This window comes from Mustela nivalis, assembly GCF_964662115.1.
Source record: "Mustela nivalis genome assembly, chromosome: 2".
NCBI lineage: Eukaryota > Metazoa > Chordata > Mammalia > Carnivora > Mustelidae > Mustela > Mustela nivalis.
In genome coordinates, this window is record NC_139021.1 from 116,377,835 (window position 1) to 116,394,777 (window position 16,943).

Genomic DNA, 16,943 nt, shown 5'->3' on the forward strand with positions numbered 1-16,943 from the left:
ATCTCCCCCAAGTGTTGCTCCCTGGTCTCCATCCCTCATTGCCTGCTCACTCCCATAGTCCATTAAAGAAGTTTCCATGATTAACCCTCTAAAATGTTACCTTCCGGGGCACCTGGGAGGCTGAGTCGGTTAAGCATCTCACTGTTGAATTGGGTTCAGGTCATGATCTCAGGGTCATGAGATCAAGCCCCATATGGGGCTCTATGTCCAGCATGGAATCTGCTTAAGAGTCTTTCCTTCTCCCTCTGCCCCTTACCCCGTACTTATGTGCTCGTGCTTTCTATCTTTAAAAAAAAAGTAATAATAAAAAAAAGAAGAAAATTTTGACTTGTATCCTTACCTCCCACTCTACTACAATCCACCTCCTCTTCTCTCCTGTTCTGCTGAAAAGGCCTTCAAGCTGGTCTTGTTTCTGCTTTTGTTCCCTTAGTCCATTCACTACAAATCAGCCAAAGTTACCTCTTTTTTTTTTTTTTAACAATTTTATCTTCTTAGAGCAGTTCTTGGTTCACAGTAAAAGCGAGAGGAGTTTCCAAACATGCCCTGCCCTTACACACATGCATAGTCTCCCCCATTACCAATACCCTACAACAGAGGGCATATTTGTTATAACAGATGGACTTACAGAGACTCTTCATTCTCACTCAGAGTCCCTGCTTACCCTGAGGATTCACCCTTGGGATATTTCTAAGGGTTTGGGCAAATGACCTTAAGTCCGTCATATACAACAGTCTCATGGCCCTGTTTATTCCTCCTCTGCTAGCCCCTGGCAACCCCGATAGTTTAATTGTCTACTAGTTTTAGCTTTTCTCCAGTGTCCTAGAGTTGGGATCATACAGAAGTCAGCCTTTTCAGATTGGCTTCTTTCACTTAGTGGTGGGCATTTAAGTTTCCTCTGTGTTTTTCTCTTGCCTCGGAGTTATCTTTTAAAATGATAAATCTGGTCATGTCTTCTTCCTCCCTTAAATACAACCCCTATTGTTCAGAACACTTAACATAAAAATCAAATTTCTCCACAATTTGGGCTGTCCACACCTGTGCACTTGAACTCCTCTTCTTCCTCCCTCTGCCGTCCTCTCTGTGCTCCATGCTCTTAGGTTCTCACACAGGTGGTGTTCCTGCCTTCATACCTGCTTGGCTGTCTACACTGGCCAGGGTGGAGGCGGGTAGCGTCCTGTGCTCCTGCCTGTTGTAATGAGAGAAGCACTTCTCCTTTCAGATCTTACCTTCACCATCATCCCATGAGGCCTCCTGAGATTGCCCCTGGACAGCCCCTTGGATGCTTCCTGCCCGTGCCCGGAATTGTCTACCTGCCCTCCCCATGAGGGTGTGAAGGTAAGCCTCAGGCCACAATGGCGATTTGGTTGACATACAGCAACAGGTCCAGGTAAGGATACAGACCCAGACCCACAATCCCTTATTCAAAACTTTGGGGGCAGAAATATTTTACAATTTAACTTTTTATAGAAGCTTTTTCAATTTAGTATTTTAGAGAGGTATTATGATGCTTTATACCATATAAGACCAAGTTCTCCGTAATTCAGAGATCGACTCTGGAGTTACTAATGCCAATAGAAATGGTCTCAGACACCCAGAGGCAGCACCATGTGCTGCATTTAAAGTAGAAAATCAGCTCCTCCGTCGTTAGCAAACCGTACTGAAACACCAGTGGATAACTCACTGGAATTTGATTTTTTTTTTTTGCCCAGTCACAGAGAAAGAGGCTGCTAGGTAGCTCCCTCTATTCACACAGAAGCACCCTCACTGATTTTGAATTCTGGACTTTCAGTGTTTGACCTGATTGCCAGATCTTGTCAAAGGAGTAATTTATTTTTACCATCAGGAAACTTGGACAGTCAATGTCATAAGGATAGACTTAGTTTCCACTTTCAACTCACCACCTCCCACCCCTCCAGAAAAGAATCTCTGAGGAGCCAGTTCCTTTACCAGAGGGTTCTCTCATCATGAAGGTTTTCCAGGGGTGACAAATCACAATAACTTGCAGTTGTGTTAATAGCAGGAAGTATCCATTTAAATTGGTCACTCCTTGCTGTGTGTCCTTTTCTAAATGAGTAAGCTATCAATTTAAAATTGTGTTTGAAGAGAAATTATGCTTCAGTACTTACTTTATTGGTAAAAAATTAATGAAATAGATTGCTATAAAATAATCTAATTTTGCCTGATGTACTTTTGTGCATTTAATGAACAGAAGTAATAACTTATTTCGGGCTGACGTCAATGAGGCATGTATTTCATAAAACATGATTACTGACTATCTGACTCTAAAAGTCACATATGAACATTAATGTAACAGTGTTTATTTCATTACCTCTTGGCATGAATGCAGAATTAATTTTGTTCACCATCTTTTCAATAAGGAAAACAAAAGCTTTATGCTGATTATACCACAGGAGTCCTCAACTTTCCTGTAATTGTTCCAGAATTGTTTTATAAATACTTGTGGGCAGAGATGGCCCCTTTGTACAAGTAATGGCAGAAATGTTTGCCTAGACCAACCAGGAGGATGAGTGTAATGGTCTGTCAAGAACCAAAATCAGACTTTTGAAGCACACTTTATTTCAGGCCTTGGCTTTTAGGGGTTGAGTTTCTCACACGGTGCCTCGCCAAGCAAACGTGTACTGGGAGCGTGTTAGTGTGGCCTGATGCTCACAGCTGCAGCGAAGTACAGGGCTGTAGGATCCGGGGGTGATGCTGTCCTCCCCATTGTAACTCTCCACTGAGTCCACCCCTGGCTTCCCCACATCACCCCATAAGAAACCTTTGTCATATTCAATATTAGGATAAATGGTTCGCAGCTATTTCAGACTCCATTTTTTAGATGTATTGCATTTTTTCTGAACATACCCTTGCTTAGTGATCATCCCCTCTCCCAGGAGCCCTCTATGCTCAGTACAGGTGAACATGGGACTAAGATGCCCCCCCGATTTTACCTCTCTGCTTTTCAGGTTTTATATTGCTAAATAAAGAAGTGAACAAGGTGATGTGTTAGAAATTATTGGAAAATATTAAAATTCCTTTCTTATTAAAGTGGTTATGGATTTTACTTTGTACATGGTAATATTGTAAAGGAATTGGATAAAATAATGTTTTTTCCCCAGATATTAAGATGGAAGGTACTCAGGGAAACTGGGAAGTCATGCTGGAAGTAGTGCTCTGTGTCCCTTTGTAATAGCAGTTGTTAAAAACCATTGTTTTTAGTTAGGAGAGAATTTATTAAAATGCAGACTATCAAGACAGAGATACAAGACATGGCAGGTGGGGGCCTGGTATCGATGGTCAAAAAATGAGCCCAGGTGTTTCTGGTATAGGTGATCCTCAATGCTCTGCTAGGGAAACACCATGCCTATGCTCATTAATACTTTAATGTTGGGGTTATTGGGTACTTGCTCATATTTTCCTTTTTACTTATTTCCTTGCTTTAACAACTTTATTATTTCATTTAATCTGGCATCTGATCTGATCTTTGCTTTTGTAGGAGTCATACTTGTTTTGAAAAGTCTCTTGGTCTTCTAGCTTAGATCCTAATACTTGTGTTTATATAAATTATACAAAAAAGAAAATCTACTTAGTTATAATAAAATAAGCAAAATCTGATTAACACCAGGATAGAATGTTTTAAGAAAAGAAAATTTAAAGAAAAAAACAAAACAAAACAAAAACTTCTAGCCACATTTTGGGAGAGGTAATGGGGAGCAACCTGTCAATTATGTTAAGTTGAAATCTCATATCCACGGTCCACAGCAACATCAAAGTTCTGAGCTAAAATAATTTCTTATTAACATTTAAGTACAATTTTTTAAAATCTAATCCTGTCTCAGTCAGAGGGAGAAACCAAAGAGGTTTAATAAGCACCTCGTCCTTGAAGGTCAGGCCCCTAACAGAGCCCTTAATTAGCATGTGGAACATCTTAGGGCTGGAAAAATCTCTTGCCAAGTGATTTCTTTTCTGGCTGGTTCACTCATGCAGATGATAGAGAGCATCAAAGGACTGATGACTGAAACTTAATTCATATTTGTTTCCCATAATACGTGTGTATTTTCTATACTCACAGTTTCTCTGCTGACTTAATTGTGTCCTAGGGGAATGGGTAAAAGAGGAATGGATAGTTTTAGGAAGGGTAAGGAAATTTCTGATTTCACTGGGGATTTGGGTAACAATGTAGTTTATAGGCATTTCATTGGGTTTTGGCTCATGAACCTTCGGCAAACACATTGTGGATTATAAATAATGCCTTCTCTTTTAGGGCTGTTCTCTGTCTTGTTAAAACTCCTGGTGAATCTGTGGCATAAACCCCTTTTCTTCAGTGTTTGTCTTGGTTGCTCTGGCTGACTTTTAAGCTCTCAGTGGTAGCTGGAGGGTTCTGAGGCCTATCTAACCTTGACACTTCACAGAACCCATCCCAGGGCCTGAAATCCGATCGTGTCTTTAAATTAAGACCACAGTTTTGTGAAGAGTTGCTACATGGAGATTGGGATAGAAGTGGGGTATGATCTCTTATTTCAGTGCATAGTGCAGAATTTATCACACTGTTCACGAACAAGCATTCATTATTCACAGACCTTTAGGGATAGAAAGAAGGTCCTTCATGGGTTTACCAATAAGAACCTGTTTGATGTTAGGCAAGCTATGGGACTGCACTGACATTCTTTTATAACAAATTGTATAAAATAAATGAATTGGCTCAAGTGTCCTTTGGGTTCTTTCATATCAGAATTTCTAGGGAATATTGGTGTTTCTAATTTTTAAATTTTTTGCATCTTCTTGATAAAGCTAACTTTTGAGGTTGAACCTGGGAGCAGTTATTCGGGGTTGCAATTTGATGAATTCAATTCAGTAAACTTGGATGAAGGGCATACTCTGTGCAGGGCACAGTAACTAAATGTCCTTCTGGGTCAGTGTTCTGTCTTGTTGAAAAGATCGGGGGCTGTTCTCAGCTAGTAGCAGGCCTGTTCTTGCACAATCCAGGAGGAGAGGACATGAGCGGCTAAGTCTGCTTCTGGGGAGACCGGAACTGGGGCTGGGGGTTGGGCAGGACTGGGGAGGGTGCAGAGCTGGGCTGGGCATCCTGGGCTGGGCGTCCAGGGCAGGGGTGAAGCCCTTGGGATGAGCAAGGAGTGCACAGGCCAGGACAGCCATCCCTGCTCTGGGGCTCCCAGGAACCTGCTTATATTTGAGGGGCACACCTCAGTAGGGGCTTCTGTATCAATCTGAACAGTGCCAGTCCTGAGTCAACACCAAGTGAGAGGCTCTAGAATATCATCTCCAGGGTATCCTGCTGAGGACCAAACATTGCTTTAGGATTTTCAGTTCAGTGTTTAAATTGGGTATGTCAGTATTCAAGTAGGTTCCCTGTGCTGGGTAGTAAGTTGAATGCTGATAGCACATATGGGGCGGGTTTGGGGGGCTAGGGAGAGGGAGGTCCTGGCTAGGGTGGGCAGAGGGCTAGCTCTCAGCCCACAGCTGTGTCCTGGAGAGGATGAGGCAGGCTCTGGGTGCTCTGCGGAGGCTGGCAGGTGGGGTTTGGTTGCACTGAGGATCATTGAAGGGTGGTTCTTTGGTTAATCTTTATATTCATCACCCCTGGGATTTCACGGTCACTCTGTAGTCATTTGGCAATTACTGTATGCAGTTGCACCTAGTTTAATAAAGGCATTAACATGATTTGGGGGGAATACTCCCATCTGTTATTGTATCAGAGCTAGTAATAGCCTTTGTGCTCACTGCAAACCATCTTAAGAGAAGAAGGTGATTTAGAGAAATAAGATCATGGAGCATTTTTGGTTTCTTACATGCTTCACTTGAAGCAAATCCTGTTTTGAAACTGACGTTCTCTGTGACAGGAGTTGGGTGCCTGTGTGCACTCCTACCTTGAAAGGTTACTGTAATGAAGGCTGAGGACTTGGTTCCACCTTTAGACCCTGTGCATGGAAGAGTGGCTTGTTTGGAGTGAGATGTCCCCCTGTGCTGAGGCCAGTTCCTAGTCTCTTCCTCAGAACATTTCAGCTGAGACTGGTGCCAGTTCTAGCTCAGAAGCTTTGTTTTGAAAGGACAATGGCTGGCATGCCCTGGGGGAGGGTGGACCAGATGGCTTTTAACTTTCCATTCAAAGGATGTCATCTAACTTGTGGGGAAAGTGGTAGAGTTAATTATCATCAAACCTGGAGGCTTCTCCCTATCTTCCTGCTTGGGATGCCCTGCAGGGTCAGCAAACTGGATGTTGGCTGTGGTGTTCTTGTTTATCCCCATGATCTATCTTAGAAGCATCTGTGACAAAAAGCTGAGGAAAATAATAATTCATCCAAGATTATGATGCAACGTAAATACACCAATCTCAGAGGATCCATCTTTGAATGAGATAAGCTGTCCGTCTTATGCTACCTGGCGGGCTGCTGTGTTGGCATAAGTGGTCTTTACAGCTGGGAAGCCCTGATACCACTCCTGCGTCTTTCCTGATTCCCTGCAGCATACAGACTGGCAGAGGGCCATGGTTCTTCTCTTGGGATCAAGATTGAGGAACTCTGTCTTTGAGTCCCAGCCCTTGCACCTGGCAGCAGTGTGAGCTGGGCCAAGCCAATCTCTTAGAGCCTCTGTATGATGGTGAGGCGGTAACCCTCCTTCAATGGTCAGCGCAGGGACAATGTGGTGAGGTGGTGGCTCCGTGCCAGGGACACAGCTAGGGCTTTATTACTGGCAGTGATTATGAATAGAATAAGTATTATATTGCCTCCAGCAGCCTCTCTGAAGGAAGTGGAAATTTGCATGACAAAATGTTGCTGATTCAGATTAATGGGAAATGTGACTTTAGTTGGAGATAGGGTTGTTGCAGATGTAATTAGTGAAGATTGGGTTATACTAGAGGGAGCCTCTAATCCAGTATGACTGACATCTTTGTAAAATGGGGAGATTAGGACACAGAGACGCACAGTTATTTGTTACAGAGCATTAGCAAATTAATAAAGGTGGCGGCATCTTTATCACTACCTTTCTAATGCAAGAAATTTGAGATCATTTAAATAACAGCATTAGCTATTCTTTGAAGACACTTATTTTATACAAGGATTGCTGTATTGAGAAGGTCCCACTATTTATGCAAAACCTTCTGTACGTGATGAGGCAGGTGTGTGAGCAGTCTTGCCCCATTTGGCCACATGGTCCTGTGGTCGGGAAGGTTTTTAGTAGTAGCTTCTGGAAAGTTCTATAGCTGGCCTGGCGTATACTTAGGTACAAATCTAAGACAGTTTGACTCCAGAGCCTTGTGCTTGGAAAGTGCTGCTGCTCCTATGTGCAAACTGGTATTTGAGGGTTGTGTCATGTCTGAGGGTCTGTGGGGTCTGAGGAGGCAGAGCTTCACTCTCTTCTCATGGCCCTCCCCTTCCCACTCTTCCGGGTGGTTGGGCGTGGAACAGGATGTTCTGGGGCTCCCCCTCACTTCTTAGCATGAAGAGGGCCATGATTCTGGTCTCAGCTGGGATCTGGGAAAGAATATGGCTGAGACTTCTGGAGATTCTCTCTTCCTTCTTGCTTCCCGATGAAAGATATTTCCAGAGAAGGAGAGAAAATTTAGCTTGTCATGAATGAGACTCTGAAATAATAACCAGTGGTCTTAGGTGGTAGGTCATTTTACAGAATAAATAGGTCTGTGAGACCTATTGTTTCTCCTTAGCAAAACTGAGCATCTCCTATAAAAATATATACTCTCAATTTCTCTTTTACTATCCAGTCTACATTTTAGTTACTGAATAAAACCATATTTTCATTTGTTCATGCATTGATTTAATAATGAAATCTCTTTTGAGTGCTTGCTGTGTGCCAAGAATTTTCCAGGCATTTGGGTTAAAAGACTCAGAAAGAAAAGGTCCTCATGCTCAAGGCAGCTTGGCTTTTAGCAAGCAGATGTTCCCCTCCTCTGCCAACACCTACCACCGACACCAGTCTCCTTTTCCCAGGTCTTTTCTTGGTTCTGGTGGTGAATATAATGTTATTTATTTACTTTTGCTGATCCATTCCTCAATATAATAATACATCAGTCTCTGATTTCTTTGACTGAGTCATACATTAACCTCTTTCCTCTGATAGCAATACTGCCACTGAGAGAATATTTTTGTCATTGTCCCCTCCAACATACCCCCTCTACTGAAATTTAGTGTGATGGCCACTTGCACAAAGAAGAAAACAAAGTCACAGAGCTTCTGCGAGACAAGACCTGGAGTGCAGATGGTGAGATGGATCTGCAGCAGCGGCATCTCTGGAGAGTTCCCAGCCGCTGGACTTAGTTTACCCTGGTGACCTGAGAAGCCTATCCCGCTTGGTTTCTGAAGCAGTGTCCTCAGGGAATTCGGAAGGCTGTCGGGCTGGAAGAAGCATGTATCCTCTTCATGTGACCCCAGCAGCACCAGCAGTGCTGCTTACCTGTTGCTTATCAATCATTTTTATTTTTTTTAATAGTGTACATCACATTTGTCACAAAAGTGATAAGCAAATACTGACTGCATTGGTCTTCAAAGTGAAATTTATTACTTTACATAGGAAATCATTACTGCTCAAATAGGTTCCAGAGGTTAGAGCTTTGCCTGAATTAACTTGTTTAATACAGCAAGTCTGCAACATGGGTGTTAATATTACCCTCATTGTCAAAACAAGGAAACCGAGTCCAGAGACGTTCTAAACTCACCAACTTTCCACAGCTAGCAAGTCTATTTGAGGACAGGATCCAGTATAGGCAGTCTTTTGCAAACTTCTTCAACCACATTGTTACCCACCCCTTTTTCCTCTGTGACATCTACTGAACTTAATATTCTATAGAAAACAATTTGGGAAATGCAGTGGAGGGAGCAACAGCAAAATGCCAGGAAGAGCCTTGCCGAACAGTTTGCATTTTCTCCAGTGTCAGATACGTGGGGCATGCCAGTCCAAGATCAAGAGACCTTCACCTCTTCCCCAGGGTTACCAGCAATACTGTGGGTCTGTGATTCATATTTCACAATCTGTAGAACCTAGGCTTTTATCCGGAGTGAACTTTCCCATGTCTGGTAACCTATGTCTTTGCTGGGATGTACTTAAACATATTGTAATCAAAAAGAGACAGAATAAATTCTGGCACTTGCTGTGTCAGACATAAACCCCAGGCCTGGGATCCTTTTTCATTACTTATGGCCTTAGCCACACTGACTAAGCCTCAGATCTGGTTTTTAGCAGATAACAAAGAATTTTAAGAGTTTGACTCCATTTTCTGCTCAGACTAAAACTTTATCCATCTTAAATTATCAAATAAGTAGTGTATAGAGTAGGAGAAACAAATGGCAAATATACAGAGAAGGTTCAACTTTTCTCATAAACAAAGAAATAGAAGAATGATGAAGTGTTTTTTTCTACCAACCAGTGTGGCAACATTTAACAAGTTTGGTAATAGTAGCATTTGATGCTTTTCTGGTGGGAAAGTCACTTACTATAGTGTTTTTATAGGACAATTTGGGGGTATCTACCAGACTGGGGAAAAAAAAAAGTTAATATTCTTGGACCTAAAGATACCTGTTGTGCATGTTATAGGGATTTTTCCCTTTGTTTCCTATAGCTTATCCTTTAAAATGATGGATTAGATGTAATTTCCAGGTATTATGTGTCCCTGTGATAGGATTACCCATCCTCATTGATATGTTTTGCAGTCCCCCTCTCAGAGGGAAAGTAGACCCCTGACCCCACGGCGGTCAGTCTTGGCTGAATCATTTGCTTTGGCCAGAGGAGCATGAGTGGCAGAGATATATGCCACACAGAGCAGAAGTTTAAAAGCCTGGGATTGGCTCCACTATTTCTCTTTTCCCTCTGCCAAGAAATAGAGAAAGAAGTTGTCCCTTCAGCTTCATTCCTGGAATAAAAATTTCATGGAGTCAACCTGAACTCTGCTATCAGTTGACAGATATGTGAGGAAGAAATACCATTATTGTAAGCCATTGATGTTTTATTATTTTTTTAACCATAGCATAATCTGCCTGAACTAATAATAAAATATCAGTATCTACATTTCCCATAAGCATTCAATATAAGCCTTAGCTCTGGTTGTTTTCCTCTTTTTCATACTATACAAAGATTTGATGATTTTGGTATGTTTTAAAGTATGCATTTTTTTATGTTGGTTGCCAATTATATTATTACATATGTCAGTCCTCTCCTAAGATGTACTTTAAACTGTCCTATGCTGTATCATATACATTTTCTTATTGAGGTAAATTTCATATGTTAAAATTAACCATTTTAAAACTGTACTAAAAAAAAATTAGTTCATTCAGTGTATCAAGAACCATCATTTCTCTCTCATCCCAGAGCATTTCATTGTCCCCAGTCGAAGCCCCATACCCGGAAGCATTCACTCCCCACCCTGTACCCATTCCTGCAACAGCCAATCTGCTGCTTGTCTCTCTGAATCCACTATTCAACTACTGAATAGTTCATTTAAATGTAGGCCATTCCATGGATATGCCACATTCTGCTTATCTGTTCATCTTTTGATGGATTTGGGTTGTATTTGTCTGTTGTGAATAGTGGTGGTTTTGGTTACTTTTCTGTGAATCTTCTATATAAGTATTTGTTAGAATATTTGTTTTCAGTTATTTTGGGAACATAGCAAGGAATGGAATTGCTGAGTCATGTCTTAAACTTTTGGAGATACCAACTCACTGTCTTCTATAAAGGCGCCATTTACTAACAATGTACAAGAGTTCCAAATTCTCCACAGCCTGGCCAACACTTACTGTCTATCTCCTGGGTTTTAAAAAATTCTAGGTTTTCTAGTGGCTGTAAAGTAACATGATACTGTCATTTTGGCTTAACATTTCCCTCATGACTAATAAACATAGGGATGCATATGTATTTTTCAAATTAGTGCTTTCATTTTCCTTGGGTAGATACTTGGTAGTGCAATTGCTGGATCATAGGGTGGTTCTATTTTAACTTTTTGTGGAACCTCCACACTGTTCTCTACAGTGGCTACACCAGTTTGTGTTCCTACCAACAGCACAAGAGGGTTCCCCTTTCTCTGCATCCTCGCCAGCACCTGTGTTACCTGACTTGTTAATTTTTAGCCATTCTGACCCACGTGGGGTGGTATCTCATTGCAGTTTTGATTTGCATCTCCTTTGATGATGAGTGATGTTGATTGAGCATGTTTTCATGTGTCTATTGTCCATCTGGATGACTTCTCTGAAGAAATGTCTGTTCACATCCTCTGCCCATGTTTTAATTGGATTATTTGTTTTTTGGTTGTTAAGTTTGGTATGTTCTTTATATATTTTGAATACTAAACCTTTATGGGATATGTCATTTGCAGCTATCTTCTTACATTTTGTAGGTTGCCATTTAGTTTTGTTGATTGTTTCCTTTATTGTACAGAAACTTTTTATCTTGATGTAGTCCCAATAGTTTATTTTTGCTTTTATTTCCCTTGCCTCAGGAGACATATCTAGAACAATGTTTCTATGGTAAGGGTCCAAGGCTGGCCCTCCTTTCTGGATTTAAGAATCCACAGTGGGAATGTGGACTTTTGCCTTAAGACCCTCACAGATCTGCATGGGGCTGGGGATTTGGGGGAGTAAAAATGATAACAGTGTTCTCTTACTGTGTTTAAATCACTTTTCTCTTGATTCATTGTTAGCTGCATTGGGGTAAACCTTTGATTCTCTTTTCATGTTATTTTCTTAGTGCTTGTTTTCAGTTTTTATACTTAATGTCTTATAACAAAAGATCTAATTTTAACTTATAGGAACGTAACTTTAGTAGCTTACATAGCTGTACTCTTAATGTAGCTCTTTTCCTCCCCATTTATGTTTTTATTGTCATTTATTGTAGCTTTATACATTATACATATTTGTAGTTATTGTTTCATGTATATGTCTGTTAAATAATACAGGAAAGAAAAGATGAGTTATGAACCAAATATGTACTAATACTGGTTTTTATATTTACCTATCTAGTTTACATTTGACAATATTTTTATTTCTTTGGGTGGTTTTAGGTTGCACTTCAATGACTTATATTTGAGCCTGAAGCACTTCTTTTAGCATTTTTTGTAGCTTGTGTTTATCTTGGATGTTTTAACCTCATCTTCACTTGTGAAGGTTAGTTTTCCTGAATCTGGAATTCTAGTTTTCTGAGCTTTTTTTTTCTTTCAGCCTTTTATGTTTTCCCACTGCCTCCGTGGTTTCTGATGAGAAATTCAGTGTAATCTTAGTGAGGATCTCTTGTAAATGATGAGTTACTTCTCTCTTGTTGCCTCCAAGATTCTCTCTCTGTTTTTGTTTTTCAACATTTTGTTTACAATATGTCTCAGCATCTATCTATTTGAATATATCTTGCTTGGAATTTATTGAGATACTTGGATGTATAGATTCTTTTTTTTTTTTTTTTATCAGTTTGGAAAGTTTTAACCATTATTTCTTCAGATGTTCTTTAATTCCCTCTCTTTTGCCTCTTTCTCTGGAACTTCTATTATGTATATGTTGGTACACTTGACAGTGTCCCTCAGGCATCTTATGTTCTGCTTATTTATCTTCATTCTTTCTTCTTTCTGCTACTTTGCCTTATCTTTAAGTTTACTGAATATTTCTTCTGCCTCCTCAGATATGCTGTTGAAAGCTTTGAGGCTATTTCTCATTTCAAATACTTTCCAGGTTCAAAATTTCTATTTTTTTTAAATGTCCATTCCTTAAAAATTAAAATAAAATAAACTTTGCCTATTAATATTTTTAAATTGTTGAAACATCTTTCTTTTGTTTTCCTTTTTTTTCCATGTGTGTAGTTTCTTCCAGCTGTTTGAGCATATTTAAGACAGCTGAGTTTTTTTTTTTTTAAGTTTTATTTATTTAAGTAATCTCTACACTATTCATGGGGCTCTAACTCAGGACCCTGAGATAAAGAGTCACATGCTTCTCTGACTGAGCCAGTCAGGTGCCCAAGACAGTTGATTTTTTTCCAGTGTCTGTGTGTCTTCAGGAATAGTTTTTGTTATTATCTTCTTCTGTGAATAGACCCTGTTTTCTTCTTTCTTTGTATGGTTGACACCTTTTGTGGCAATGTGGACATTTTTGAATAATATGATGTGAGAACTCTGGGCATCAGATGTTTTTGTCTTCAGGGTATATTGCCGTCACTTGCTGTGGGTTAGAGTGGTGTGTTTGCTTAGTGACTTTTATACACTATTTTTGTAAATATTGTATTTTTTTTGTCCTGTGCTCTCTGGAGTTTCTGTTCCTTTAGCGTGTTCCTGGATCTGGAATTCTAGACCACGATTTCCTAAAATGCCTGGAATCCAGTAGAAAAATTAAATGAACAAGCCCTCTCCCAGTCTTGCACATTGGCTGTGTTGACTGGCTCCTTTGTTTAGCTGTGCTGTTTATAGCTTTACTTTAACATCACTTTCTGTTTACCCTGAGCCAAACCATCAGCAGGAGGTGAAAGACCCTTTGGGTCTTCTCTTTCCTTTTCTGATGCGGTGTGCCTTGGCTATGTGTGGCTTTCTAGAATTCCCACTATGCACAGGAACTTTCCAAAGCCCTTGTTATTTGAAGTATCTCTCCTTCCAGCCTTTCCTCTCAGGCCCTTGATGTCTGTTGTTTGCCCCAGCTCTCATCTTTCCCCTATTGACAGTGACCTGTTCATGTGTCTGTTAGCGTTATCAAGGAATGTCCTCAGCATTGACCATTATTCACCTTGACAGACTTTTGGGTGAGGCCAAAGGAGAGTGCCTTCCATCAGTCCTTCAGGGAGCCCCACGTAGGGGCTCAAAATAGGCAAGTGTAATTCTTTTAGAACAAGATTTGCTCTCCTCCTGCTAGGTTCAGGAATCCACGTTGGGAACATGGACTTTTGCTTTAAGAAATATTCTTAAGCATTTATAACTATTTATCAAAATGCTTATCATTTGAGAACCACTTTTGCCTTATTAATTGGTGAAAATGATAATGAAAGGTGTTTTTTCTGCTTAATGAATAAGAACCAAAGCAAACCCATGAAAGGAAATACACACAACAAAAATCAAAACTCAACTCAAACTTCATGACAAGAATCCTCTTTGAGAATAGACCAATAAAAAGATAGTGTTTACTTATTTTTAAGTGAAATTCATTTACTTTAAGTCTGTAGATGCCCCTTAGAGATTATTTTTACAAGCAGTATTTGTATAAGGTAAGGCAAGAGGAAGAAAAAATAATTGATCATTATTTTTTCTTGTGTAAACAACTCACATTTTATCTGGAGGCATTACTTATTGGATTGGAATAAGGTTTATTTATAGCTTTTAATGATTCCTTAATATGGAATATATTTTGAAAAATATTTATAGCCACATGATCCTTCAGGTTATATGGTATGCCTATGCTTCAAGAGGCAAAGTAGATTTGATTTTTATTTTTTCTTCTGTCTTGAAATGAAGGCTTTCTCCTCTGTGAAGTGCTTTTGGGTACTTTCAAAGCAAGACTGTTCCACTATATCGTGTGATTAGGTATGGCCTTCATGGGAGAAGAAGGTCAGTGCTGTAGACTTGATGCTTTGAATGGGCAGTTGGGGGCTCCATACAGAGGTCCTGGTGGTCAGGACAAGTCCTGCCCACCAGCTGTGGCTGCATTCACCTGCCTAAACATTTATCACCTACTCAGCATGTAATGTCTCTGTTTCTTTTCTGTGCTACAGTCTTATAACATTCATTAGAATAAATTTTATTGAATTATTACATAGTTAACCTTGTAAAATTTTGGACGTACTTGCCCTCTGCAGCAGACAGCCAACCTAAAAGGAATCATCAGCCAATGTTAAGTAGATATTACTGATGGGACGTGGGCCATTTCAATGCCTGATGAGGAGGAGGGCTGGTATTTTTCCAAAGGAATATGAGTATTATGGAGTATTTCCTAGTTTGCTTTGGATTATGAATATTAATGTAGAAAACTCCATAACTTCTTCAGGCTTAAGTTTATTGAGCAAATCAGTACAAATCCACCAGTGAATTTCCTTGAACTCCTGGCAAGAAAGTTGTTTTGTTTATTTTATTCTGGTTATTTAGCTAAAGTCACAGTACCATGCAATTCTTGACTTGCAGGAAACTTTAAGACCATTTAGCAGATCATAGCGCTGCATCCCCTCCCCCACTTTTTTTTTTTAAAGCAAGTCCTGAGATGTTACATATCTTGCTTCACATCTTCCATGGTGATAGTTATGTAGTAAAAGTGTTAATATTAAAAGTGTATTTAGGTGCGGGAGGTTAGAAAAAAAATCAAGGAAAGCATCATTAGAATAGAAGAGCTTTCAGGTTGCCTTTTGGGGATGCGACTTTTAAAGAGCTTATTTGATGGGGTGCCTGGGTGACTCAGTGGGTTAAGCTTCTGCCTTTGGCTCAGGTCATGATCCCGGGGTCCTGGGATGGAGCACCACATTGGGTTCGCTGCTCAGCAGGGAGCCTGCTTCTTCTTCCTCTCTCTGCCTGCCTCTCTGGCTACTTGTGATCTCTGTCAAATAAACAAAATCTTTTTTAAAAAATTGAATAAATAAATAAAGAGCTTATTTGAAAAGAGCCACTAATGGCATAAGGACAGACGTGATGACACCTTCTTAAGAAGGTAAACAGAGACAACTACATATATGGGAGAAGATCTATAAAGAGTATGGTACCCAGAGTATGCTGGTGATAGCATCTTCCTGGAGGGAACCATAGTGTGTTCTGTGGTTTGGCTTTTTTGTGCTTAACTGGTCCAGGGCTTGTGTAAATGATTTATATGAATAAATTGATGGAATGCAGAAGATTTGAAGCTGGTTGGCAAAGACAGCTGGTTTGATTTATGATAGGATCAGTATTCAAAATGATGAGAGTACTCAGCCCATGCAACAAAAATGGATAGCTCTGCATGTAGTCTAAAGATTGATAAAAACAAAGACTACTCTAGACCATTTGACTATGAAAAGGCAAAATTTATCAGCAGTGCAAGTGCTGTACCTTTTAAAATATTTTTTTGGTCAGCTGCATATGGGTAGCTCAGTCAGTTTAGCATCTAACTCTTGGTTTCGGCTCAGGTTATGATCTCAGGGTTCTAGAATCAAGCCCCTCTTTGGGCTCTGTGCTCAGTAAGTCTGCTTGAGGTTCTTTCCCTCTCCCTCTGCCCCCCGCCCCACTCACACATGTGTATTCTCTTTCTCTAAAATGAATAAATAAATCTTTAAAAAAATTTAAATAGGGGCACCTGGGTGGCTTAGTGGGTTAAAGCCTTCGGCTCAGGTCATGATCTCAGGGTCCTGGGATCAAGCCCTGCATTGGGCTCTCTGCTTGACAGGGATCCTGCTTCTTCCCTCTCTGCCTGCCTCTCTGCCTACTTGTGATCTCTCTCTCTATCAAATAAATAAATAAAATATTTTGAAAAAATTAAAATATATTTTTGGTCCATAAGGGCAACAATATATTTAAAAAATGAATGCAAATTTTGTTTTATTCTGATCTTTGTATTTACTATAGCCAGAGTAAGTAGTAGAATAATGCTACTCAGACCTTTGCTAGAACATTGCATTGACTTGGTATTTTTTTGTTTTTTTGTTTTTTTTTTAAGATTTTATTTATTTATTTGACAGGGACAGAGAGATCGCATGTAGGCAGAGCAGCAGGGAGAGAGAGAGGGGGAAGCCGGCTCCCTGCTGATGCGGGGCTCGATCCCAGGAACCCGAGATCATGACCTGAGCTGAAGGCAGAGACTTAATCCACTGAGCCACCCAGGCAGCCCAACTTCATGTTTTATTAGAAAGAAAATGAGCTGCCAGAGTAGCAATCCCTGAACTTTCTCAGGACAACTGCTTGAGAGTCTACTGAAAGCTATATCCCTTTTCCTTTGCAAAATAAACACGGTCCCCAAGTCCTGTCTGTGAAATCAAGGGGCTCACATACCAGTGTTGAAAAA